Source organism: Coenobita brevimanus, chromosome 50 (genome assembly GCF_032717465.1).
Source record: "Coenobita brevimanus isolate Jiangsu-jjx chromosome 50, ASM3271746v2, whole genome shotgun sequence".
Taxonomy (NCBI): domain Eukaryota; kingdom Metazoa; phylum Arthropoda; class Malacostraca; order Decapoda; family Coenobitidae; genus Coenobita; species Coenobita brevimanus.
Window position 1 is genome coordinate 19,731,620 of NC_137003.1, and position 26,266 is coordinate 19,757,885.

Consider the following 26,266-nt stretch of genomic DNA (forward strand, 5'->3'; position numbering starts at 1 on the left):
ACCATAAGGAGCAGCAAAACAGTTAGATACGAATGTCAGAAAGACTGTTTAGGAAACAAAAGATACTGAGCTGCTTGCCAAATTTACACCAGCCTTGGAAGCGAAATATCACCACAAGTGTCTCTGTATGAAGGCAAGGCAACCTGAATTAAAGAATGAGAATGATGACGGGGCTCAGCTGCATTGTCATTGTCTCTGCAGAGCTGTTGGCCTTCATGGAGGAAACACGACTCAATATCTGTGTCCGAGTATGCGAACCTGCAGACCTCGGTGACCTGTACAAAGCTAGACTCTAACAGCTAAATGCCATTGTGGGACAACGAAATGACACAGCTAGACTGCAGGATAGGCTTCTATCTATGCTTTCAGACTTAGGAGCACCTTCGCAGAGCAGAGGCATGCTCCTGACATTTCAGGACATTGGAGATGTTATCATGTAGTGATACCATGCATTTAACCCACCACATCCCAGTATATTTTTCACCACTGACCCAACCCCCCCCCCCCTTCCAAAATCTGGGCAGATTTCGGATTTTTTTTTTATTTTTTTTTTTGCTCAAACCTCCCCTTTTTGTGAGAAAAAATGGCAAACCACAGAAAAAGTGCTCACCTAAGATTAAAAATGGGCTATACAGGTGGCCCTTTAAACACCTGCCAGCGTGTTCTCTGTAGCTGTCACGTTTTCTATGACAGTGGTAACTATTGCAAACCACTCAGTATAGATAGATATTAGTTCATTTGGTACAAATCTATATATATATATATCTAGAATATGTTGGTTTTCACACAATAATACAGGTGATATAAGTATTGTTTCATTCTGAACAACATCAACATACCGCACCATTCTTGGCGCCGTTACCTCCCTATCATTTCTGCTCATTTCTTCCTCTGGCGCCACGTAATCTGTCCTCCACATCGTCATTGATTGGGGAATCACTCTCGCCTTGAATTTCATAGCATGGTGCAACATGTCTTTACAGGCCAGGTCACTGCTAACAGGTGAGTTGCCAAGACAATGGCGTGCGGGGGGGGGGGGTTACGCGGGGTGAGGCAGTGTCGCCACTTAGCGGCGAGTAGAGAAAGGTGTTCTGCATATATGTACGAAAAATTTCGAGCGAAATTTGAAAAATGTGCAAATGACGGACCTCGCAATTGCAAAACATATGGGTAGGTTGTTGGGACTGAGCATGACAAAATGTTGCAATGTACCCATACATTAACAGGATGCGGCAGATTCTGAGCAATGCAAGTGGCATGGAAGCAGATCTATGACTTAATGTTCACTTTTGATAGCTCATGTCTTTTAATCTTGGTGAACATGGTCCTGGATGGGGCGGACAACAAGCACCAGACTCAGTTGGTGGAAAGAACTACAACCATCTATGCAGTTCATAAGAAGATAGCACTCTGCTCTCCTACCTAGTCTGACTTGACAAACCTCACTCCACGTTCTCACCAGAATACAGACACATACATGTTTCTGCATGTGTCAGACTCTGTTCAGAACGGTTGCAAGGTGACTCTTTACCACACAAACTGGCATTGCTGTACTAACCCTGACAATATTTAGGAAGATTGAGAAAAAAAGAAAAAAATGATTGAACTTGATATAGGCACCAGCTTCAGATACACTGGGAGTTCATGAAGTGGCCCACAAACTGGATCTAAGTACCAGTGCCACTTCCCATTGCTCCACGCACTAACAGGATGTGACAGTCTTGGTATAGGAAAATTGGAAGGCTTTCCATGAAGTGACCGAGGTCTTCAACGAGTTCATGAGGATACCAGGTAATGCGAGTGAGTTGTCCAGGTCACTTGTAAAGCACTTTGAGGTGTTTATACACGGCAGGACCAGCGAAACCGTGGAGGTGAAAGGAGCAAGAAAACAGCTCTTCACTCAGAAATCTATAAACCTGAAGAACATCCCACTCATGAAGGCTGCGCTGAATCAACAAGTCAGTCAGACAACCTATCATCCCAGTGTCAAAAACATTGCTTTAGTGGGGCTAAATGAAGGAAGCAACGGGAAGGCAGCCACTGTGAACCCCCTTTCTAGAAGCCTCAAAGAGCTGCAATGGAAGTATCCAGTGTGGTTGCAAGAAAGGATGTATTAGGCACTACAAGTACAAAAAGGCTGCCCTCAGGTGTCCAGCCCCGTGCTCAAGGACAGGAGACTGCTAGGCTTGAAAATAACATATATGATCTTACTGAACTGATGATGTCATCGTACGAAGTGTTACTAGAAGCCGACGTGAAAGTTTCAGCAACATTGCCTAGACAGATTTAGCACATGCTAATTATACCTTGTGTGAAATATCTTTTATTTTGAATTGTTTCCTCTTTCGTTTTTTTTTTTTCTTATTTACTTTCTTACATCAGAGCTTACAGCACTTTTATGTAATCTGTGTGTAATAAGACTGTATCAGTAAAGTATAACTGATGTATGATGCCATTATGCCTGGAGAAAAAAATGAAATTTGACAGCCTGAAATTTCTTCGTCCTCTTCCTAGTCCTTGTGGTTTAATTTGATGTGCCTTCACGTCTGAAAATAAGTTTCACGACTTACAGAAATACTGGGTAAAATTTTATGTTTTAATCTTAAAATGCATAATACCTTTCATGTAAGACCTTACCTACCCCACTGATAAGGGTGTTTGTATTACCTGCTGATGGGCTTAGAATGAGAATCAATGAACACGGTGACGTCGAATGTAAATTAACACTCGATCCCTGCAACTTCCGGGATTGAACCCGGGACAAATTAATCCCCAGCTAATAGCACATTCAACTCGACTACCACCTTCCAAAAAGCAAATAGATCTCTGTAACACTAGCCTTACCGCCAGTACAGGAAAAAAAAAAAAAACTTTCTGGCATTCAGAAGTAAGAATATGTTTGGGATTGATCAATTGGCATACCATAACCATAGGCCTATGGTGCTTGAAGTACAGATCTATTAGAGAATACTTTGTATAGACAACAAACGTTGTATATTTCTTGTACCTAAGACTTCCGGGAAAGGGAGGATTATTTCAAGCAGTGCAGCAGTGTCCTGTGATTGGCAGGCAGTGTTTATAAAAGTACCGCGGGAGGGGGCTCAGCACTCAGTGCTTAGCTGCTGCTCCAGGCTGTGAGAGTCCCTCATTCGCCTCTCCTCCTTGTGCGCCTTCACCGTGAGTCATGTGGCTCCGTGTTGTTACACACTTTGTTGTCTGTCATCTGTCACCTTGTTGCTACACACATTGTTGTCACCCATGTGGCACCGTGTTGCTACACATTTCGTTGTCAGCCATTTGGCACCTTGTTGCTACATACTTTGAAGTCAGCCATGTGGCACCGTGTTGCTACACATTTCGGTGTCAGTCATATGACAACGTGTTATAACATACTTTGATATCAGTCATGTGGCACATTGTTGTTATGCACTTAGTTGTCAGTCGTGTGGCACCTTTTTGCTACACAATTTTTCACTCGAGTGGTGCAGCACATAATCCAGTCTAAGACAGATTTAAGCTTCAGTCAGATATACAGTCTGATCCCACTGGAATTTTGTATAATAATTTACTAATCGTTGAAAAGCTCCTGATTATGAATGATTTATCCCTTGAAGTTTTTACAGACGATGATCAAGGGGCACTAGCATATAGCCTATTTATTTCGATTATAGGGGGAATGTCTTCCGTGAGTAAAAAGTACTTAATGCTGAGAGAAGCGAGGACCAGCACTGAGGGATGTGAACTGATAGAACTTGTTGCATATAAACATAAAACTGGGTAAAATAATAATTACTGTAGATACCGGGTATGACGAACAAAAATAATTCGTAACTTGTAGCCAATTCTGGCACCATTCTTTTATTACACTTCCACTTCCTTTAAAAGATGGGGTTTCTCCGTTGGATCAATTTAACATTTCCATTTTCTGCAGTCTCAGTTTAAATGTTTATACAATAACTGCATTGTCAGTTTAAAGACAGAAAGAATTTTAACAATAACTGCCGATTTTGTTCTGGATTTTTCCGAATAACCCGAACTGTAGAAGGGGATGGTTATGCAGAATATGCTCTCTGACCAAATACAAGGGAGGAACTATTATCCCGATCCGCCCCATGTTACACGCCTCTTGACTGGGGGTATAATACTGTTTATTTTTGTAGATGGATTTATGGACACTGATAGTTTATTATTATTTTTTTTTTTATTTTTTTTATGCGAGGAAGAAGGAACCAAAGGCCATGAGCCCGCAGTAACAGTTCCCTCCAAGAGAAAAACAAAATACAATATAGAGGCAAATTCAAGATCCGATCATTTTGAGATGCCTGGACACACTGCGTTTGAAAGACTGGAGATCATAGGCAGCAGGAAATACAAAGAGAGGGAGACAGTTCCAGAGCTGACCTGTTGCATAAATGAAAGACTGGGAGTAACGGTTAACTCTTGCATTAGAGAGTTGGACAGAAAAAGGATGAGAGTTTGCTGCCAGACGGGTGCTACGCGCCCGTCGTAGAGGTGGAGGAAGTAAGCAGACAGTTCAGAGGAGCAGTGACCATTAAAGTAGCGATAGAAAAGAGATAGAGATGCAACAGTGCGGCGAAGAGACAGAGGTTGAAAGGAGTCAGTAAGAGGAGGAGAGTTAATGAGACGAGAAGCCTTTGACTCCACCCTATTGAGAAGAGCTGTATGTGGGGAGCCTCCCCACACATGAGAGTTGTACTCCACACAGGGGCGGATAAAACCCCTGTATAGAGTCAACAATTGCGCAGGGGTAAAGAAAGAGCGGAGTCGGCTTAGCACACCCAATCTCTTGGAAGCAGATTTTACAAGAGATGTAATATGATCTTTCCAAGATAAGTCCCGAGTAAATGAAACCCCAAGCATGTTCAAGGATGATCCAGGATTAAGCTGAATATTATTAAACATTAGTGGGTATACCTGTGGAAGATTTTGTCGGGTTGATAGGTGTAAGAACTGAGTCTTAGATGCATTAAAGACAACCATATTATTTTTACCCCTGTCAGAAATACGAGCCAAGTCAGACATTAGGTGTGCCATAGCCTCATCCCTTGTTTGTTGAAGTAACTGTTGAGATGGGCGTTGCGGGAACCGAATGGAAAGGTGAAGGGTGGAGTCATCAGCGTATGAGTGGATAGGGTTAGATGTACAGCATAGAAGGTCATTGATGAATAAAAGGAAGAGAGTTGGTGATAGGACAGAGCCCTGAGGAACACCACTGTTGATAGATCTAGGAGAAGAACGATGGCCGTCTACAACAGCGGCTATAGAACGACCAGAAAGGAAGCTAGCGATGAAGGCACAGATACAAGGATAGAAACCGTAGGAGGGCAGTTTGGAAATTAAAGATTTATGCCAGACTCGATCGAAAGCCTTTGAGATGTCAAGTGCAATGGCAAAGCTTTCGCCAAAGTCCCGAAAGTAGGATGACCAGGAGTCTGAAAGGTAGGTGAGAAGATCGCCAGTGGAGCATCTCTGACGGAACCCATACTGACGATCGGAAAGAAGGTTGTGATAGGAAAGATGCCTTAAAATTTTTCTATTAAGAATTGACTCGAAAACTTTTGAAATACAGGACGTTAAAGCAATTGGACGATAGTTGGAGGGTTGGGAGTGGTCACCCTTCTTTGGGACTGGCTGAATGAGAGCAAACTTCCAGCAAGAAGGAAAGGTACAAGTTGACGGACAAAGACGAAAGAGTTTGCCTAGGCAGGGTGTAAGCACAGAAGCACAGTTCTTGAGAACAACAGGAGGGACCCCATCAGGCCCATATGCCTTGTTAATACTGAGGCCAGTGATGGCAGAAAATACATCAACTGAAGAAATTTTAATGTCAGCCATGAGGAAGTCAGAGGGGGGAAGTGATGGAGGAACAGCACCGGAATCGTCTAAGGTGGAATTGGAGGAGAAAGTCTGTGCGAAGAGATCTGCTTTATCAGTAGAAGAAATAGCTACAGAACCATCAGAGTAAAAAAGAGGAGGGAAGGATGATGAGGTAAAGTTGTTAGAAAGATTTTTGGCAAGATGCTAGAAGGAGCGGAAAGAATACGAGTTGAAGACTTGAGAGCATTTAGTATGGATGAAATTATTTTTAGTAGAGCGAAGAACAGACTTAGCACGATTCCGGGCAGAAACGTAAAGATGATGTGATTCAGGGGTGGGTTGGCTCCGGTACCTTTTGTAGGCCCTTTCCTTGTTGCGGACAGCATTAGAACAAGCGTGATTAAACCAAGGCTTTCTTGCGTTAGTCAAAGGATATGAGAAAGGAATGTATGCTTCCATGCCGGAGAGAATAACCTCCGTAATGCGCAAGGCACACTCAGATGGCTCACGGCCATGGAAGCAATAATCATTCCAGGGAAAATCAAAGAAGTACTGCCTGAGGGCCTCCCAGTCTGCGGCTCCAAAATGCCACAGACGACGTTTCCCTGGAGGGTCCACACGCCGTACCGGAGTGATAGGACAGGTTAAGGTAATAAGATTGTGATCGGAGGAGCCCAACGGAGAGAAAAGATTAACAGAGTAAGCAGAAGGATTAGTTGTGAGGAAGAGGTCAAGTATGTTGGAGCTCTCTCCAAGGCAGTCAGGGATACGGGTAGGGTGCTGTACAAGCTGCTCTAGGTCATTAAGGATAGAAAAGATGTAGGCTTGTTCACCAGGTGGATCCGTGAAAGGAGAGGAGAGCCAAAGGTGGTGGTGAACATTGAAATCTCCAAGAATGGAGATTTCAGAGAAAGGAGAAAAGGATAGAATGTGTTCCATCATAGAAGTAAGATAGTCGAAGAATTTTTGATAGTCAGTAGAATTAGGGGATAAGTAAACAGCACAGACATATTTAGACAGAGAATGACAAGAAAGCCGAAGCCAGAGTGTGGAGAATTCAGAAGAATCAAGTTCAGGAACACGAGAGCAAGATAAGTCGTTGTGTATGTATACACAACAGCCACCTTTGGCTTTGAAATGAGTATAGAGAAAGTAGGAGGATACAGAAAAGGGTTTGCTGTCAGTTGCCTCAGACAGCTGAGTCTCCGTTAGAAAAAGAAGGTGAGGTTTAGAGGAGGAGAGGTGATGTTCAACAGAGCGAAAGTTAGAGGAAAGGCCGCGAATGTTGCAGAAATGAAGAAGAAGAGAGTCAGACAGTGGTTCCAGGCACCTTGAGTCGTCACCGGGAGAGGGGCAGATGGTGGGGGCATTTATGGTCCCCCCCCCCTGGGGACTCCGAGGCTTGATAAAACGACGCCATTTTTGGTAAATTTTGAATAGGAAGTGTAGTGTGTACTGTGCATGTAGTTTGATGAAGATAGTTAGAGAAATTTGTACTGAAGAGTATGCTGGCCTACTCTCTGTATAACTGAGACACTGAAAAAGTTCAGCAAAGGGGGATGGTCAGGAACTAGTCCTGAGGGCTGATGAAACGGGAGCTCCAGCACTCCATGTCATCAGCTTTCCATCCACCTCGGGAGTACTGCCCTGCTCGACTGGTGCTACAGTCTACTCCTCACATTTGTTACCCGTCGATTCATATGTCAGCATGTGTTCAATGCCTGTTTGTTAAAAATGATAATATACAAAGACTTACACACCCAATCATGCACAGGAACATTGGTTTCATGCAATACTGTCACTATAGGTACCCGTTCGTTCGTACATGGTCAGCATGAAGAATGGTAATTTTTTGTAGTCATCCTCTCATGAAGGAGAACGTTTTGTTCCAGACTGAATTTCATACGACCCTCTCCAGAGAGTATTATTGCTTATAGACGACTTGAAGATTTTGTATTCTCAAGTTTCGACTGCTGTAAACAGAGTGATACACTGTACATCTTTATGCAGCCCTGTGGTTGTATTTTTCTTTTCAGATATGTGGTAAAATTTTTGATGACCTATCTGATCATCCCCTAATGTGTTCGCTGGCACAACTTTCTGTTCATGCAAAGTGACAACTAGTACTAACAGGCTGTCAAACTTTACACTCTTATACACTGGATAATAATAAAACGAAAACACTAGGAAATAAATTAACAGCAAAAACTTAATTAACTCTCTCTCTCTCTCTCTCTCTCTCTCTCTCTCTCTCTCTCTGTATCTATTTTTCTTATCTATATTAATTGAGACACGAACTGATGGACTGACAGATAAATACAGAGAGTTAATGACAGATGTGTATAGATAAAGATAGCTATTAATAGGTACATGTATAAACATTAACTTGGTGTAGTGTTTGAAAATAATGAAGTAATAAGAAGTGGCCAAACAGAATGGGGAAAATGGCATACTTCGTACAGTACTTCACAGTATGTACGCGTGTGTGCGGATTTATTCATTTGCACAGTAACTCTACACCAGAGTCAACAAACAGCTGGAACAAAACACACACACACACACACACACACACACACACATACACACCAAGCACCCCTCGACACGTCTCATCTTCCACTCCATTTTAGAATATCCCTAATGTTATAATACCTAAGTAAAACGGCCACTACGGCTAAACTCACACAGCATGAGACAAACAAGGCTCCCTCACATCATACTAACCAGAAAGGCTCAACATTTCAAACCACCATGTCACCCTAGCACGTTTCCCTGTAGACACATTAATGCCTGTTCTCCCAGTCTCACTATATGTCCGTCTACACTCATCATTTGGACCACCTGGAAAATAACACACGACCCCCTTAGTCTCATATCTTACACAAAGTGTCCCCAAATAATGACGGAGAAAAGATCAAAAGCTGTAAGGATGCAAACTGCACGATTTAATCAGGATATAACAAGCTTCTACTCAGAATAAAGCCAGGTTTAAGCTACTCTGTTTTGACAGCCACTCAGAGAACGTGATGTAATCAATGACTTCATTCTGTGTCCGCTAGGTGGCGTTCTCGTGTGAAGCAGTGCATTCCCGATAGCTAAGTTGACGTACCTATTAACGGCCGTTTAGGATAAACAAATATCCTCTTAGCTCCATACGGGAGCCATGGTGTATGAATTAACCCTATGGAAATTAAGCAAACTATAAGAGGGAACTGCTTTTCCAAATGCTCTTGAATAACAGCCCAATGAGAATATCTTTATAATGTCTGGGTAGCTTACTTTCAAACTGGAAATACGAAGAAAAAAATGAATATCATCAACAACAAAATATAAGATGAGGCAACACCACACTGTATGTACGGCAAGTAATTTAGGATCTATATGATACATTTGAATTCACAGTCATGTTTAAAACTCTGCATGCACAGCCACATATACTCGTTCTAGCATGTTCACACCAGCATCTAAACCTTGAGGGAATGAAAGCAAGAACGAAACAATTCTACAAAGGTCTTCATCACTGAATATGGTGATGTCATCTCGAATACAGTAGGTCTCTAGTCTGACCTGCAAGATTCTCATAATCCTCAGTCTGGAGAGTACACCGTTTCTGTGATATCATCGATAGGGCGGACGTTAAACCGGACATATGATCTGGGCTTAACATCAAATGCCTAAGTTCAGTGGGAAAAGACTAACCCTAACATGGACAAAAGAGATTGACACATCCATCACAACACAAGAGACAAGAATAAACACAAACAAAACAAAGGCCTATATGCGACATCCGTGGTAACAAATCGAAGGCTAAAACTGAGAAATATAAGAAATTTTCTTATTTTGGTGCGAAAACCATCATGACAAACAGCGACAGCTAAGGAAGAAAGTGTAAGTGAAAAATATGTATGTGTAAGCAGTCAAATCAATAAAGAAACGAAAAGGGAAAGATGAATCTCGTTCTTATGACTAACCACTGGACATCAAAGACTTGCACTCTCTGCCTTTTCGTCTGAACGTCGCCCACTTGGGACTTTGGCACAATGGTTACTTCATTGTATTGACTCTGCCTCCCTAATCTCTATCTCTCATCCAAATATAACTGAATCCTTACAGTTATGACATTACTGTTATTACAGCAGAATTATTACCTTTTCCATGGCTGTGCCATTCTCAGTGCTTTCCCTTATAACCATATTGATAAGATTCATTCACTCACTCTTTTTGTTACTCTCGTTAACTTTTTTACTCGTCTCTTTTATAGTACGCTATACTATACTCAAATAGCAAAACGTGCAATTCTATTAGGATAAAATTACACGACTAGAAAGGCATATCTTTGTTACTCACTCCCACCCTTGATGTACTTTATAGGGCAAAAGTTTCGTCAGGATAAATTCTATCCCTTTCTGATGGCTTTGTCCACACTGCCCTGTCTGAAATTCTTACAGCGTGATGGTATGAAGGTTGACCTTTATTTTTCCATATTTATATCCATGAGTTTGGCATGGCTTCGACTGCAGGCATTACGGATTAAAGAATGTAGACTTTAATATGATTACATTAAATATTCAACTCTTATTGGCACTATACGATATCAGTCACATGAGCGCAGTCGCAATGTAGTGACAGAAATAATAAGTCAATTCATGTCCATCTACTACACCGCCTTACAGTACACTGACTGTGGAATGATTTACAGAGTGAGCATGGAGCCACTGTGCAGACCTCGGCAAACAAACTTAAATGACCGTGCCAACTTTGTGCTGCTGTGGGTGTGTGGCATGTCAGCCCGCGCCATAGCCAAGGAAACGGGTACCAATGTAGCCACTGTGTGTAGGTGGGTCAGGCGATGGCGAGAAGAGGGCCACATCCAAAACAGGCTGAAGCGGGGAAGACCTTGCAAACGAAAACCTCTTGTTTTGGAGAACAAACAATTAAACTCATTTCTTCCTCCAGATAAATATGGTTTCAGAATTAATAAACATGATAATGGCATCCATTTCAGCGAAAAAGAGCACATTGCTGATACGAGTATTTACACAGCACTGTCACTTTTAATAGCGTACCAGACAAAGCACACATCACAAATTAGGTGGGGCTATCCTTTATCCACACTATTCATGTAGTGCCAACCACTTCTTCCTTCATCTTTATCATTCTATTTCTCCGTCTGCATTCGTCTCTTCCTACTTCTCCCTTTCTTTTTGTCATCTTTCATTGCTTTTCTGTCCACTTCATGTGGCTCTACACAGAGTGACAAGGCTATTGGAATCCTTTATCTTTGGAAACAATTTACAACGCTGGGAGGTAACCATATAGCCGAAGAAGCGGGAGTGGATTGGAGTCTACTATGGTGCCCAGCTATGATTAATGGGTCTGTTCAGCTTGGCAAACTAAGGCATATCAACGACAACAACAACAGTTCAAGTAGCTGCAAGGAATATTTTTTGCTGTTGCTAATTACTTAATAGTAAATACATAGGAATCCATTGCAATCTACATCTTATGAAAGACTTTTGTATAATGACCTATAAATATGATTAATGGTGGTCCTCAGTCTGTCTATCTATCTATCTGTCTATCTATCTATCTATCTATCTATAGACAGTCGCCTTAATCCTGTAAGGGGTGGCTACAAACAAACACCCCCTCTCTCATATACCTCTGCACTCCATCCCTCCATCTCATCCTTGGTCTCCCCCTCCCTCCCCCCTCCAATTTACTCAGATGCACTCTTCTAGTTATTCTTTCACTCTTCATCCTCTCCTTATCACCAAACCACCTCAGTGTATTTCTGTTAACGCTTTCTATCATATCTGCATCCACACCACAACGTTCCTTCACATCCTCATTTATTAGTCTGTCTCCCCATGTAACTCCACATGCTCCACTCAGATAGCTCATTTCAAGGGCTTTCGCTCTTGACTTGTCTTTCCAGCAGGGTCCAAGCTTCGTTTCCGTATGTTTTTTACTTCCACGTTCTTTACCCTGTTTCTTATCACTGCTTGCAATGAACCAACAACCTTTATTCCCTGCTGTACCCGTTCTATACACTTCATCCTCCAAACGTCCAGTTTTTCTCATCACACTATCCAAGTACTTATATGCACTCATATTTTCCATTTCCTCACTATCCAGCCTCACCGTGCATCCAGTGGCTTCACTTCTCTCGAAAATCACAACTCTATTCTTCTCAAGATTTTCTTGTAGATTACGTTTCTTATATACCCTCCCAAACTCATTCACTAGTCCTTGCAGTTTCCCTTCGTCTTTGCTCTGAAATACAGTATCACCTGCAAACAACAGCGCAGGAAGCTTTCAAACACTCCTCTCTCACATTAGGGCTGCTCCAGCGTTTACCGCCCTACTTTGTATTTCTTTCCTAATTCCATCCATATGCAAATAAGAACCATGGAAACATGACACATTCCTGCTTCAGTTCAAGACTCAGGGAGAAACATTCATCTAGTTCATCATCCACTCGCACTGCAGCCCTGGCACACTCGTAAATACTCTTCACGGCATTCAACAGCTTCCTATTTAGTCCATATATTTTTAGTTTTTTCCACACTCCTTGTCTATCACTCTGTCATATGCCTTATTTAAATCCATGAGGGAGGCACACAACTTCTTTCCCCTCTCTAGGAACTTTTCCACTAAACACCTTAGGATGAATATCTGATCTACACACCCTCTTTCCTTCCCGTTCTTCTCCATTTAATTTGTCTGTTATTTCACTAATTTTGTCAATAACTATCCTGCCATATACTTTCCCTATGATACTAAGAAGACAAAGTCCCTATGATTACCACACACTTCTTTTTCCAATTTTCTTTTGGGCACGGGCTAATGTGCACATCTTCCATATCCATTTTACTATTAAATCTCCTCCGTGCTTCAGCATTTCACCACACACTTCACCAATTCCTGGAAGCTTTCCCATTTTGACTTTCTTCATTGCTTCCACTATTTCCTTCCTACCGATGGTGATGAAGATAGGCAGTGCAATTACTCATGTGTTGACCTTTCCTTCAAAAAGGAGAACTCTAAGGTGTATAATTGTACTGGCTATGTTAAGAGACTAACGGTACAACAGATTTAAGTCGACTGTCTCCAAGTAAGGAAATAGCACATTTTCCTTACCACTGTTCTATTATAGTGATCAAAAAATAAAACAAATTATGCTCTAGTGAATTGTGAAAGTCAAGAAAACTAATACTTCTTAGCCACTCCTCTGGAACTCGAAATAATTTATGTATTTTTCATTCATGTCGTCTATTTTTAGTTTAGCTTTTCTTAGCATCTCCCACATGGACATTCGATAATGTACATTACCCAAAAAATAAATTTTGATATGGCACTGAGGATGCCATGCCTAAATGTTCTCAGATTTCTAAATCCTTTTTTGAAACTTTGTTGCATGGTATTTTTTTAAATCTGGGTGTAGATAATAAGTACCTAAACACAATCACAACCGTCTACCAGTATATACCCATTTGTTAATATAGACCCAATCTTACCAGAACAGTGAGAGATGCGGTATTTTTAGGACTAAGTTTTAAAGATTTTGGTTGATAATAATTTACTTCTTTTTAATTCTTCTGCAAGATAGAATTAATCAGTATGAGGGACATGTTATATGCTGCTACGATACCGGACAGTAAAGAGAGTGGAACATTAACATCATTCGAAATATCTTCCAAATTTCACCATAATACATGACGACGCCCCAGACATAAAAGAAGTTTCGGCCTGACGGATAAAACCATTAGGCGGTGTATCATTATCTGCTGGAAAAAAATCAAGGGTGTAGCCTCCGTCATTTTCATAAAACACATTCATCCTTCTTGCAGCCCCAAAGATTTTTTTTTTTTTTTTTTTTTTTTTTTTTTACAATTACTATCTTATCTGTTGACTTGACTCTGTTACACTGTGTCTTTATTTCATTAGAAAGTTTATATTTTTGGCATCCGATGTGCTGTGGCATAAACTAGGGTCTTGGGAATCGTAATTTCTGTATGCTTATGTAGGAACTGATTTTTAATTTTTATGTGCACAGAATTATAAAGCAAGGTCCAATGATGACTCTTACCACTTGGATTACAGAGCTGCTCTGTGAGCTCAAGTTATTCCAGCGACAATCATATGTTAATCTTAGAGTTCCCTTCCTTTTATGGAAAAGCAAGTTTACAGCAAACGTGACAGCAATAGGTCTAATGAACAAGAAGAATAAGAGAGTATGCAAAGAAACTTAACAGACTATGGTACACAAGATTATCATACAAAGGAATACAACGGAAAGCAAACAGTAAAAGGCCTCTCGGTCCTTTCAAGTTTCTTGTTGTAGAGCAGACTATAACTAAAGTAACTAGTTTACGAGTCTAAGAGAAAAATCGAAAAGCTCAAAGGTTCTCCCCACCCACCAAACCCTCCAGCTAAAATCAGGGTGTATGAAAAAATTTGTCAAGGAAATCTGGTAGCGCTCATGACTGGAATGTCACTCAACCATATTGCAGAACTTCTGCCTATCAGAATTCTTTCATTCCCCGAACTGCATCTCTCTGGAACTCGCTTCCCCCGAGTTGTTTTCCTCCAAATTTCAACCCACAACTGTTCAAGTCTAACTGTTACAGATATTTTATGAACAGAGGACACCAGTAATCTGCTGTATGGATTATTTTTTTTTTTACCCATTTGTTTTTCCTTCCTCCGTTCTGTTATTTACAAAAAAAAAAAAAAAAATCTACAGAACCTTACCCTGTAAGGGTAATGTGTTGTTAACAGATTACTGATGCAGAGGTGTTGCTGTATTCACTCTGCTCTGGATAAGATGAAATAATAATCAGTCATGTATCTGATTTAGAAATAATAATCAATCATGTATCTATTTTATTATTTTACTGTAAACTCGGTTAGCTGAGGATTACAAGATAGATACATATCCAATTGACTTTTAAATGTTATGAACTGTATCAAAACTAAAACATGCCAGGTAGTTTGTTCGTTATACTTATAGCGTTGTTATACATATATATCCTGCTTTTCTTCATTTGACTGGAAATTTTTTCAATAATTATAGAACCGTTGACACAACTGTGATTTGACTGTTATAATGTGTGTTGGTAGTCGCTGCCTGCCCATTAATCTGGGCACTGAACGCATAAAGCAGGGGTCCACAACCTTCGATGGACTGGGGGGGCTGGAACTTCATTGTTACTCAGTTGGAGGGTCATATGTTTTGAACTTGTTAAAGATTACACCCCCCCTCCTCTAATAATAATAATAATAATAATAATAATAATATCAATTACTATGCTCCCCATGGTCCTACACTCATCATGAGGCAACACTGGATTAGATGATGAGTGAATTCATAAAATAATAATAATATTAATAATAATAATAATAATAATAATAATAATAATAATATCAATTACTATGCTCCCCATGGTCCTACATTGATGAGGCAACACTGGATTAGATGATGGGTGAATTCATAAAATAATAATAATATTAATAATAATAATAATAATAATAATAATAATAATAATAATAATATCAATTACTATGCTCCCCATGGTCCTACACTCATCATGAGGCAACACTGGATTAGATGATGAATGAATCAATGAAATAATAATAATAATAATAATAATAAATTATTAAAATAATAATAATAATAATAATAATAATAATAATAATAATAATAAAAATAATAATAATAATAATATAAATAACATTTATTCAAAGTATATTTCCTAAAATTGTACTGAATAGGCAATGAGAGTCAATCTGATATTTATGTTGTTTCTGACGCGAAAGTTTCTCAGTATAAGGGTACGGCCACACTGAATGCGACAAGGAGGGAGGTAGCGTCGAGCCATCAGAGGCGAGGTGAGCATCAACGTGATGCATGTCCAAATAGGAAGTGGCAGCCTCACGAGTGACAGCTAGTCAGATGTATGCCACTTGACAATTCACCATCTACTGAATTATATTTCATAGATTTATGTATTGATAATAAAATTTTTCGATGCTCATTACATATATACATATACTGTACACATCCATATAGTGTATACGGAGCCTCTGTGGTATAGTGGTAGAGTGTGCGTTTCGTACACGGTTGAACCAGGGTTCGTGCCCCAGCCATGTACTGCACTGGCGGACACAAAGGGTGCTGTGGTTGAACAAGTGTCACTTACTATAAAGTATGTTTGCACCCAGTCGGCTTGCGTGGGACGATTACATTTGGTTCACAGACTACACACACACATCCAAAGCCACTGCAACACTACAAGTACACTTACAAGCACTTCACACCCTACGTACAATCTCTACCAGAAGCCTAAGCTACTTGTTAGAGATACATTGGCTGTATCGTCCCGACTTCGGTCGGGATAGGCCAGTCCTGCAGTGGATACTTAAACGGCTGATGATGGTGATTATGATAGTGTATACACTTATCTGTTTACTAGTTTTAAGCCTATGGTGTAACAAAGGGAATAGAGCACAAAATACTAGTATGAATTTTATACATGGTCTTCCATAGATTTTATAACAACAGTGGTACAAACATTACTTAAGCATTTGTGTGACAAAACAATGCTCGATTATAATTTACCATTTTTATGCAGTTATCTTCTCAGTGTTTCTTCAACATTCCAGTATTTTTGTGGAGTGGATCAGTTGGATCTCACACAGCTCTCCTGTGGCAAACGGCTCCAATAAGGTGTTCAGTAGACATAATTACCAAACCCAACCTCCCCAGCAAGCAGTACCAGCACGAATGAATGATGATGAAAATGCCTGAGAGTAGGGATGTCACTAGGTGGTGCGTGACATCTTGGAACATGGTGCATCACATAGTGACAAGCGTGGAGGGTGAGCTGGGCGACAAACCTCCCCACTTATTCAGTGTGGCCACCCACATAGGATTTAGTGTGTTATATCGTGTCGCATCATCCCTCCCCCCTCGAGTCGTCCCACTTGTCACGTTCGGTCTGACCGTACCCTTAGGCATCAGGCTGGAGGAGGCAAGATGGAGTATTCCATTCAAGTGTGAATCACTGAGTTGTGTGTGCAACTTGTTCTTTGTAAATTTAATTCTCAAAAAGAGCACAAAGGAAAACATAACAACATAGCAAGGAACAACATAGCAAAAAAAAACATGTAGGAACAACAACAGTGGAAACAAAACAACATAGCAAAAATTGAAGCAAGTTGCATACCCAAGCCTGCTGACAAACATAATTCACGCATCCTCACTAGTGACTAGTAGAATGATGGGTGGGGGCCAACATTGTCTTGTCAGGGAGGAGGGGGCAGCATTTTTTTAATTATCGTTTTTTGAGGAAAATTATAGCACCAACTTAACCTATGGTGCCTGGACGATGTATGAGTACATCACAACTTTTTTCACACTCAATCCCGACGATGTACCAGTATGTTCTGCAACTGTGAGATCTGTCATTTGCACATTTTTCAAGTTTCGAGGGTGATTTTTGGTAGGCATATGTGGGAGACCTTCCACTACCTGTCGCCAGGCAGTGACATTGCCTGACCCCGCGTGACCTCCTCACGCCATTGTCTTGGCAACTCACCTGTTAGCAGTGACCCAGTAAAGACATGTTATGCTGCGGTTTCTCCAACGACGACATTCAAGCCGCCCTTGATGCCTTCACTGGGGAGAGTGATTCCCTATTTGACAACGATGTGGAGGACAAAGATTATGTGGTGCCGGAGGAAGAAACAAGCAGCAGTGATGAGGAGGTACTGTCACCAAGGAAGGTGCAGTATGTTGGATACCGTAGGACCAGAGAAGGCCCACCTAGACCCCAACCACGTGCATGCACGAAGTGTTTGACAAGGACTAAGATGAGGATGGAGCCATAGGTCGTGGTGTTCCCTCGTGGTTGGGGAGCGAGAGGATTTCACCGCAGGGACCCAAAGGGGTGGCGATGAGAAAAATGAGGTATGGGCCTACAGTCGTTCTATTTTATGAAGGCAGTTTCGGTGGTGCGATTTGGGACCTCACACTGTTAGCTCTGTTGTCACATCGCCACCGACACACGTGTAATTATTTGTGTTCACCTCTCTCTCTCTCTCTCTCACTCTCCTATTTTAAGCTAGTAACTACTTATAAATGAATTTTAAACACTCTGTATAGATGTAATTCAATAAAAAAGCTATAGTATAGTATAAATCTCATAAGACTTGTCAGAGTTGCCTTTGCGATGTTGTCAGGTGGTGACACGAGGAACAGCCCTGCGTGAACGGGTCATACTCGGTCAGTCTCCCGCCATGGAAGCTATAAAAAAAAACGCACCTATAGACTTTTACCTCAGGGGTGGTGTTGAAAAAAAGTCGAAAACAAGAGAGAAAATAAAGAAAATACAATTAGTAGTAGTTAATATAAATATGAGAGAGAGAGAGAGAGAGAGAGAGAGAGAGAAAGAGAGAGAGAGAGAGAGCACGTGTGTGGCGACAATGTGACAACAGAGCTAACAGACTGAGGTCCCAGAGCGCCCCACCCAAATTGCCTTCATAAAATAGAACGACTATAGTGCTTTGTCTGAGGATGGCACGAGTAATGGAGTAGGCGTGAGTAGTTAAAGGGAAAATGGTGGTGGCAGGGAGGCAGCTCCAAGGCGACCACATGGTGCTCCTGGGGAAGCAAGCAGGTGGGGAGCAGCTGTGCCCAAGCACCTCATTCCCCCAACATACGTCCTACGCTTCCATTCAACAGCCCTGTGATGTGGGGAAAGGAAGCAAAAGGAAGGGAGAAAGGAGAGGGAAAATGAGCACTAGTGGAGAAGGGCACTGTTTTCCACCTACCCAATCTCCCCCACCACCCTCTCCTGCCTACCCCGACAAAGGTGACGATGGAGACAAGGGTGGAGATGGTGGTGTGTTGTGGAACTGGGAAGATGGGAGTGATTTTACTTCCATCATTCACCGCTTCACGGAAGAGTGGAGGTCTGGATGTACACCACCTGTCCTCCATGTAGGCTGTATTTCTTCCACCTATACTTCAGCGAGGAGTTTGTCGAGTAAATTGTGGAGCAGACCAACACTCTCGCTAGCAGGCAGCACTGTGAAAGTGAGTGTGAAGGAACAACAAGCAGACTATCCCAACAGTATGATTACCCAGTAACCACAGGTGAGATGTTCCATTTTCTTGCCCTGGTTCTCTTGATGGGTATTGTAAAGAAAAACTAAATTTCAGCATGCTGGTCGACGGACCCTATGATCAATACACCTTTCTTTGGCAAGGTAATTGGTTGTAATAGATGCCGAGGACCCTGCTAATGCTAATAGCAATGATAGAATAAGGATAATATGGATTTTATTTGATCACCTGTGGGAAAAGTTCCACTCATCCTTCTATCCTTACAGAGACCTGGTCATAGAAAAGAGTCTCATGCTGCGGAGAGGCAATTTTCTATTTGCCAGTAAATACCTAGCAAGAGACACTGTTTTGGGTTCAAGATCTTTGTTATGTGTGACTGTAAGACTGGTTATGTGCAAGACATAGTCTTGTACACTGGCGTGCAGACAGACATAACAGAAGATCGGACTATAGGACCCTCAGGTGCCGCGGTGAAGACCGTGATTGAGGAGTACCTTCATCGTGGTTGCATCTTGTACCTGGACAACTGGTACACTAGCCCATTTCTTCCTCGATACCTCCACCTTCACGACACCGGAGTCTGTGGAACAGTCAAGAAAAACCGTTGGCATATTGTCAAGGTTGGCAGGAAGCTTGATAAGAATGAGGTGGTATTTTTCAAGGCAAATAACATCCTCGCCACCATCTGGAACAACAACAGGGAAGTCTTCCTCCTGTCGATGGTACACCGCCCCCTGATGCACCGCACCGACTCTGTGGGTTACCACAATGAGAGGAGGCCCAACGTTTGGAAACCAGAGTTAGAAATTGACTACAAGTTGACAAGTCTGACTCCATGATTTCCAGTGTGGATTGTGCCAAGACCATGATGACGTGGTACAAAAAGTTGTTCTTCCACTTCCTGGACATCTCGGTCCTCAATGCCCACTACCTCCATGACCCCTTCGAGGGGTTTGTGAGGGAGCTGTCCCCGGAAATTATCTCCAAGTATGCAGAAGACATGCTCGACCACTGCCCCCAGACCCCCACTGCCGGCCAGACTCCGCTACGCCTCTCTGGACACCACTTCCCCACCACCATCCCTCCTCAACCGAATTGTCCAAGTCCCCACCGCCAATGTCACGTATACAGTCACTCCAAGGTCAGAACAACCACTCAGAGAAAAGACACGAGGAATGAGCGTGTTGAATGCAACGTTGGATTGTTTGATTAGCCCTGTTTCAAGGAATACCACTCCTTTGTACATTACTGATACTGTGTGTGCTTGTGATATATGACGCTCACTGTAATAGTAAGGCCTGTTATTATGTGATAGCAGTTATACAGGTGGAAAGTATAATGTTCGTGGAAAAGTATAATGTCAGTTGAAAAATAGAATAAGTTGAAACAACAGTCATAGTGAGTCAACTGGACAAGAATTTGGCGATTTTGATGTGTTCAGTGAGTGAAACAATGCTTATATCACCTATATTATTGTGTGAACACCAATATATTCTAATATATTCTTGTACATATAAATTCGTACCAAATGAGCAGTATCTACCTATTCTGAGTGGTTTGCAATAGGTACCTCTACCATAGAAAACGTGACAGCAGCAGTGCACGCCCAGAGAAGACAATACCAGGTGTAGTGCACTTAAAAGCTCAGGTAAGCACTTATTTTGTTATTTTCCATTGTTTCTCATAAAAAGCGGAGGCTTGAGCCAAAAAAAAAAAAAAAAAATCGAAAATCTGCCAGGATTGGGGAGGGACCATTGTTGAGATATCAGCCAGGACAGGGTGGGTTAAAGGCATTTCATTTAAATAATCGCTAGTTATTAAATATATCACATACATGTTATCGTTTATGGTACAGGCAAAATTATCGCACTGGGCAAGTAATTTTTGCACATCTGGCAGGACTGGATCACCGAGTACTGTGTGCTTCGTAATCTTAGTTCGTCTGTTCAAATACACACTTTTTCGAACAAACAAACTCTAACTAGTGTTTACCATAGTGATTAACAGCCAGTTAGGCTGATTGTGTTTTTCCATTTACTGAGTAACTGAAAGAAAAGAATATTTTTGTGAATTTGTGGATAGTAGTATAGTTGCAGTGTGCGACTCTGAGGTTATCATTATCGTGCCAAGGCAACATACTCATCAACAGTGTGTCCGATTTCGAGTAAAATATGATACACCTGCAATTTGTGTATATTATGTTCGTGTATAATAATACTGATGCACATATTCGTGTATAATACTGTCATGATTATTGTATAATATGATACGAAATCAAGCGCATTGTTGACAGGTAAGTTGCCAGGGTATGATAATGACAACCTCAGAGTCTTGAGCCACAACTATATCGGGTCAGTCAGATTAGGTTTACTGGCCAGGTCAGGCCCACAGGCCATAGGTTGCCGACCCATGGTGTAAAGTCTTTGACAGTGTGAATGTTGATCTTAGCAGCAACTTATCTGCTAACTCTGTACGCTGACTCACCTTTGACCCTGTTTGGTGATGGCATATCAGCGATGATAAGGAGTCAACCCACATCGAATTGCAAGGAGAGAAAGGAGGCAGAGCTATACCCAACTGATGAGGACCAACCTCCCATACAATGCAGCACGCAGCATGAGCTGAATAACAATGTGAACACCCTCTCGAGGAGAGTATTGGAAAGAGATATTAACCTGGCGTTCGACAGGTCCAGTGTAGGAAAAGCATGGTTACTGGAATAGATCAAGAATGGCTAGAGGTGATCGAGCACTTCTCTCTCAACTCCAGCCTCCTCTAAGTCCATCCCTTAATTTAGTAACCTAGTGTAAGAAGTACTCCTAGTCGTCGTGTCGTAGGTTAAGAATTTGTATTTACCTTGTACATAGCAGCCAAGTAATGTAATTGTTTACATTTACTACTCTGTTAGCTGAAGTGTCTGTTTGATCCTGTTTGAGTAGGCTTATAAGTGTTGCTAATAAGGTTAGAAGCATTCTGCTGTGCACCCGTTTAATGTATGAGAGAACAGAATCCTGTGATGTGCTGTGTAGAGATTTTGTTTGTCAAGGAAGTTTTATTTGTTTAAAGGCCATTGCCTTCCATTTCATCATCAGAATTAGAAATCTCCCATCTCAGTCCAAAACAGAAATAAAGTGGGGATCTCGGCCAGGATAGCACAATGACTTTGCTTTCAACCTAAAGTATAAACTTAATCTGTCGTGGTTCTGACAAATGATGATGATGAAAGAGCATTTTTGCAAACTAAGCCTAGATAATCTGAGGTGGAAAAATCTTACTAAGTTTGAACTTAAGTCGATTGCTCAGGTCTTACAAGAGAAATTTCCCATAATATTAGTAAGCTTCATTTACTTACCCTGATTCTGGACACAGTGTTTAGGGTGAGTGGGGATGACGGAACTGAACATAGCATAAATGGTTGCTCTGAATGCAGATGTAATGCATTATATACTAGAGTCAGTGTGCAACTTGGACTAGTCAAAATTTAGTTGCAAATGAGACAACTTCAAGTGTGAGAGAAACAAACCGAACTAGATCATGAGTACAGACTGGGGCAGCTTGGCGGTTTACCTAGTCCTTGTGGTGCCTTTGCTGGTGTTATTTGAAGGGTAAGGCACAGGATTCATATATCAGTTGACTAGATTGCCTACATGAGGTGGTGAAGGATGCAGCTCTTATGACTTATGAATTTGTACCAGGAACTTACTGGCTCAAATTCAGAACCACTTACAAAAAAAAAGATTGCACCTATGTTGAATATCCAAGAGCACTTTATTATTTATTTGATCAGTAGCTGCACTGTAAGAAAATTATCAAGGATTTTACTAAGTTGAAAGAACTCATGATCTTGGAGAACTTCGCTAGGAATATTGCCAAGGATGTTGCCAATCACATTATTGAGAAAGGAATGGAAAACCTGATTGAGGCAACTGTTGTGACAAAAAATTATTGCCGCCACAAATATGATTTTAGGCCTGTCATTTGGTAGATATAAGAGGGTAGACCCTGTAAACCCTTTTTGCAAACCGGTTATGATTGAATGAGATGACTACTGGAAAAAGTGCAAACCCAGAGCATGTTAGTTTCGCCAAAGAGAGTGGGGATATTGTTGCCAAAGGACCAGTAAGAAGTTTTAAGTTTTCTCACTTCTGTAATAGGAAGGTTGATGTAGAGAAAGATCGTTGGACTAAGATGAGGAGAAGTCATGAAGCTAAATCTTTTGCTTTGATAATAATTGGAGGATTGCTAATACAGAAAGAGAGCAACCACAAATAGATAGGCCGAATGACTCATCTTCACCAGGTATTTAGTGAATCTGATGCCAGAATGAAGAAGTAAGTTGCTGTTAATAGTCAGACGCTTGGAGAGCTACAAATGGACATTAGTGAGACTGGGATTGTGCAGCCATAAGGAAACAGTGAAGGTGGTAATAAGATTCCATCAGACCATCCTTTCACAAACAGTAAGCAAAGTGGCACCCAGGACACCCAGTTTGATGGAACCATTTCAACAAAGGCAGTTCATTATCCAGCAGGAGCTGACCTACATGTTGCAGCAGGAGTTGATTGAGCCATGACAATGCAAGTGGTGCACCCCTGTTACCTCAGTTCCAAAATCCAGTTGGTCCTGTCATATTTGCGTAGATTATAGTAGGGTCAGTTGTCTCAATAAAACTGACACCTACCCATTTTCTAGAGCAGATGACTACGTTGACAATAATATATGCAGTGCAAAGTTCATAACTAGTACTGAATTACTGATGGGATAATGGCAAGTCTCACTCAGAGAAGGGGCTCAGAAATTTCCTGTTTTGTGGTTTGTGGTCATAGTTACCAATGCAAAATCATGCTATACGGTAAGAATAATGCTCCAGCCTCGTTCCAGAAGCTAATGAACAAACTTACTACTGATATCAAGGGATGTGTCACATAAACTGATTTGGATATATTCAGTAACTCCTGGGAGGAATACCTGATCCAGCTAGATGCCTTGCAGCAGAGACTGTCATCTGCTGACTTAGGAATCAACCTGGCAAGGTGTAACTTTGTAAAAGTCCCTGGTTCAGTACTTAGGCTATATGGTAGGATTAGATAAAGTAAGGTCAACTAATGCTAAAGTTTAGTCAATTATTAACTAAAGGCAACCCAAGAACAAAGGAACTGCATAAGTTCCTGGACATGGTGGGTTATTATCGGAGGTTTGTCTTAACCCGTACCTTGCTAACGACTTAGAGCTATATTCCCTTCAAAAATGCTGATGACGTAGATCTACGTCCTGCAGCACTGAGAAGCCATTGCAAGCAAGCAAAGTAAAATGGAAGGAAATATCGTATCTTGCAAACTTCAGACATATCTCCGCTACATTTACAACACTGATTTAGGATTACGGGAGGTGAGTCTTAGCAGGCTCATAGCCGCTCTGCTCTGTCTGTAACCTTTAAGATTTCAGAGGTCGAGTGGCACCAACCTGACTCGATTCAACCTACTTTCTGGCTTTGGTGATTACTTATATTAGTGCAAGGGGTTTCATATTGATGTATTAAGCCCATTTACGCCCCCCTCCCCCAGAAAATCCAAAATCGGTTCACAAGCTCACAGGTGCTCTGCTTTCTCAGTAGCCTAGAAGATTTCAGAGGTAGAATGGCACCAACCTAACTCAATGCAACTAACTTTCTGGCTTTGGTGATTACTTAAATTAGTGCCACTGATTTTATATTGATGTATTAAGCCCATTTAGCTAGAAAAAAAATCCAAAATCGGTTCACAAGCTCACAGCTGCTCTGCTTTCTCAGTAACATCAAAGATTTCAGAGGTAGAATGGCATCATCCTCGCTCAATTCAACCAACTAGCTGGCCTTAGTGATTACTTTTATTAGTGCCACTAATCTTATATTGATGTGTTAAGGCCATTTAGCCAAAAAAAGATAATCCAAATGGGCTGGCTTAGATGGGCATCATTTTTTTTTTTTTTTTTCAGCATGGTACGGGATAAAGAAAAAGTCAAATATAAGTGGAAGGAAGAATGTGAAGAGGCATTTTCAAAAATTAAGGTGAATTTTGTTTAGTCAGCCTATGCTCCAGCCCCAAGTCTCAGTAAGCATTTTAAATTAACTGTTCATGCTCGTGGTGTTGGTGCCAGTGCAAGCCTTTTACAAGATAATGATCATGGTGCTGAACTACCCTTTTGTTGTTTTATCAAAAAGCTGAATGTTCTTCTGAAGACTGAGTCGTATTGAAGAGGAAGTCCTTGGACTCATTCTTCCCCTGCAGTTTTTTTCAGTGTATGTTGGTTCAGGCTTAACTCTTAATACTGTGTTTACCGGCCACAATCCCGTGAAGTTCTTAGCAGAATTTCAAGACAGGAATCAACAATTAACCTACTGGGGTCCATTCCTCCAACAATATGCCATAGATGCCTACCATGCCAAAAGAGAAAGGAATGTATTAGCAGACTCTTTGTCAAGGATGTAACCTTGCAAGGTGTACAGATATTTCCCCATGTTAATTCCATTAATCAGAAGGATGGTGTTACTTGCCATTACTTGGCAGCTAATCTGGGCATTGACCGTATCAAATCTGCTCTGGAGGAACCAGCCGTCTGAAAGTTGATATTAGGTGCAACTTAACTGCTGACTTCTGTGAGCTAACTCAGCGGTGGTCCACCTTGGAGCACAGCTTATGATAAGGGTCAACCTGCACTGTAGTACGAGGAGAGAGAGAGGGCAGAACAAAACCCAAGTGATGTGGACCACCCCAATACGATATATCAGCCGACCTCAGTTGAATAACATGATGCAACCCTCCTCTGGAAGGGATTATTGGGAATAAATTATCCTGGTGTAGGATAGGTTCAATAGAGGAAAAGAGGCTCGGCTACCAAAATATAAGTGGCCATAGGTGGTACAGCATTTCTCTCTTGAGTCCAGCTTCTTCTAAGTCCCTTAATTTAGTGACCTACTGTAAGAGGTTGTCACGGGTTTTTTTAAATAAATGCAATTATTAAATGATAATGTTCAATAATAATGAAGAGCAGGGACAATGAACTGTCTTGCCAAATCAAGCAATGATTACTTTATACCGGCCCGCTTCGCTGACTCTCTCAGAACGAGAATTTATAAACTTTCTCAACAGTACACAGCAGAGACTAATTACACACAATCGCTCTTTATTAGTACTCTTAGCCTCTGGAGAAAGTGACTTCACCCCTGACAATAAATAATTAATACTATTAATAATATCAGGTTCTTGCTGATGCGTAACTCCTAGAAGGCACAACGGATTTTAAGCTTAATACAACAAGACT